A 3,324-nucleotide genomic window follows, 5' to 3' on the forward strand; every position below is an offset into this window, starting at 1 on the left:
TGATCCTTTGCCCCTCTGCAGCGCGCGCTCGGGTAACAGACGGGCCGAGCCGGGGAGGCTGCGCTGCCCGAACCGGCTGCCCCGTGATTTAGGGCGATTGAGGCTCGGCTGTAAGATGCATATTAAGCTTCCCTTCAGAGCCGCAGAACATGTGACTCACAGAGAAATTACTCCGAGCCTTTATGCAGGAGAGAGAAATAGCAGCTAATTTAGCAGTGAATCAGCAGCGAGACGGCGTGTAATTGGGAGAATAATCGAGAAAACGCGGGGCATAACAAAGAGCCCAGTGCTGGCAGGACGGTCCAGCCCGCGGGCTCCAGGCACCGGGACTCGGGCCAGGGCCCTGCCACAGCCGGTAGGAAGCAGCTGTGATGCCAGGCGGCCTCCACGGACACTGGACTTCCCACCCAGGCACACCCTGCCCCTCACCGGGAGCCTCAGCCCGTGCGTGCCGCTGCCCAGGGCACGGTCCCTGAAACAGCACAGACATTCCAAACCCGGCGTTCTCCCCCACGCACTGGGTGAACGCACTTTTCTGCAGAATGGGGGTGAGCGTCCTTCTGCCCGAGCAGGAGTTGGGGTTGTAACCCCACTGTCACCAAGTAGGAGAGTTGTGGGTCTGCACGCAGGAGGTGCGGCCCCTGGGGATTTGTGCTGTAGGCGCGACCACAAGGGCACTGGGAACACAGTACAGGCGCTGGGAACACAGTACAGGTTCTGGGAACAGAGTACAGGCGCTGGGAACAGAGTACAGGCGCTGGGAACGGAGAACAGGTGCTGGGAATGGAGTACAGGTGCTGGGAACACAGTACAGGCGCTGGGAACAGAGTACAGGCACTGGGAACAGAGAACAGGTGCTGGGAACGGAGTATAGGTGCTGGGAACACAGTACAGGCACTGGGAACAGAGTACAGGCGCTGGGAACAGAGTACAGGTGCTGGGAATGGAGTACAGGTGCTGGGAACAGTACAGGCGCTGGGAACAGAGTATAGGTGCTGGGAACGGAGTACAGGCACTGGGAACGGAGTACAGGCGCTGGGAACAGAGTACAGGTGCTGGGAACACAGTACAGGTGCTGGGAACAGAATACAGGCACTGGGAACAGAATACAGGTGCTGGGAACGGAGTACAGGTGCTGGGAACGGAGTACAGGTGCTGGGAACGGAGTACAGGTGCTGGGAACGGAGTACAGGTGCTGGGAACGGAGTACAGGTGCTGGGAACGGAGTACAGGTGCTGGGAACGGAGTACAGGTGCTGGGAACAGAATGCAGGTGCTGGGAATGGAGTACAGGTGCTGGGAACGGAGTACAGGTGCTGGGAACAGAATACAGGCACTGGGGATGGAGTACAGGTGCTGGGAACGGAGTATAGGCGCTGGGAACAGAATACAGGTGCTGGGAATGGAGTACAGGTGCTGGGAACGGAGTACAGGCACTGGGAACAGAACATAGGTGCTGGGAACGGAGTACAGGTGCTGGGAACGGAGTACAGGTGCTGGGAATGGAGTACAGGTGCTGGGAACAGAGTACAGGCACTGGGAACGGAGTACAGGCGCGTGCCCAGCACCCGGTCACGGGCAAGGACAGTGACCACCACAGACTGCCTTGGAGCCTGTTGTAAATTTGGGGAGCCTCTTATCTGATTAAAAAAAATGAATGACAAGGCCTGGAAGCCACTGTGTATTGCTTTTATTTATTTATTTCCTCGTGTTGTTCTGTTGTTCGATCACAGTTGCGTCTGACACTGTTTTGTGTTCATTTCAGGGGAACAGCCGGGAAGACACGCAAAGGTTAGTGTCCCCTCCGGTCGTTGTCTTGGTGACTCACCTTTAACACCCGCTTCCCGCTTCTCCTCTTTCAAGCTTCTGGACCAGCCCAGCTGCAGGGCCGGCCCTCCCGGGACAGGATGCTGCAGTGTCACCCTTGGCAACAACGCGTCTGCATGAGTGAAGATCCTCACAGATTCCGCCCTCAGAGAGGAGGAGCGAAGGTCGCCCTAAGGATGGGGTTTTCATGCACGAGTCTCAGTTTGGGTTGTGGCGGTCGGCGTCTCCCGCGTGACGTGCCGTCGCCCCCAGGATCCCGAGAGTGAGGACGTGCTGCGCCTTCACACGCCCCTGCCAAAGCCCCGTCGTTCTCCGTCACTCGGGCTAAATGAGCAACTGCAGGGGCAAAGGCCGCGTTGGCGCAGGCGAGTAGGCATGGGAACGGCTCCCCTCGGCTCCCCGTCTGACCGCAGAGTCCGCACTGTCGTGTGCGGGCGCTGGGAGGGGACGCAGACGCGCACTCAGGCTCGCGGGCCGCCCGGGGCGCCTGCAATCGCCTCCAGAGCAGGTCTGAGTTTAATTGCTGCTCCCAGGGTCTCGGGGCCCGGAGGCTGGGGTATCAGTACCGACTGCCCCTCCGTTTCCGACCAAACGGTGCAGAGCGCCGCTTCCTCTACTCTCTCCCCCCGCCAAACGGCACCCGGTGATCCCAGCAGAGCACGAATTTGGACACAACTCAGACACAGGGGCCAAGAGTCAAGGAATGGGAGTGGCTCCCAGACGCTGGGGACAGAGACCAGCTGACAACAGTGAGGCAGCGGGGACGTCCGTCCTGAACACAGGAACGGGGTCCCCCCGCCGCCTCCTTGGTCATAAGCCAGCGAGACCCACGTTGGACTCGTGACCCCCAGAGCTGTGAGAAGTACATGTGTGCTGTGTAAGCCGCTCATCTGTGGTAACTGGGTACAGCAGTCACAGAAAACTCACAGAAAACCCATGGGGCAGCCATCCGACCCCGTCCCTCCAGACTGAGCTCAGCACACACTGACCATCGCCCCAGCTCCTCACCAGCCCCCAGGGCCCAGACACACCCAAGGCCAGGACAAGGGCCTCTTTGCCCTCCACACACCAAACCTCGTGACCTGGAACCAAGTTAGGCTGCCTGTTAAACCATTAACAAATCCATCTGTCCACCATCCATCCATCCAATACTCTATCCACCTCCAGTGACCCATCTATCCATCCATCATCCATCTACCATCCATCTATCCATCTACCATCCATCCATCATCCATTTATCTATCCACCATCCATCCACCATGCATCCATCACCATTCATCCATCCATCATCCATCCATCACCATCCATCCACCATCCATCCATTTATCCATCCACCATCCATTCATCCATCCATCCATCCATCCATCCACCATCCACCATTCATCCACCATCCACCATCCATCCAACCATCCATCCATTCATCCATCCACCATCCACCATTCATCCACCATCCACCACCCATCTATCCATCCATCCATCCATCCATCCACCCCCCATC

The sequence above is a fragment of the Myotis brandtii genome, unplaced genomic scaffold (assembly GCF_000412655.1).
Source record: "Myotis brandtii unplaced genomic scaffold, ASM41265v1 scaffold434, whole genome shotgun sequence".
Lineage (NCBI taxonomy): Eukaryota > Metazoa > Chordata > Mammalia > Chiroptera > Vespertilionidae > Myotis > Myotis brandtii.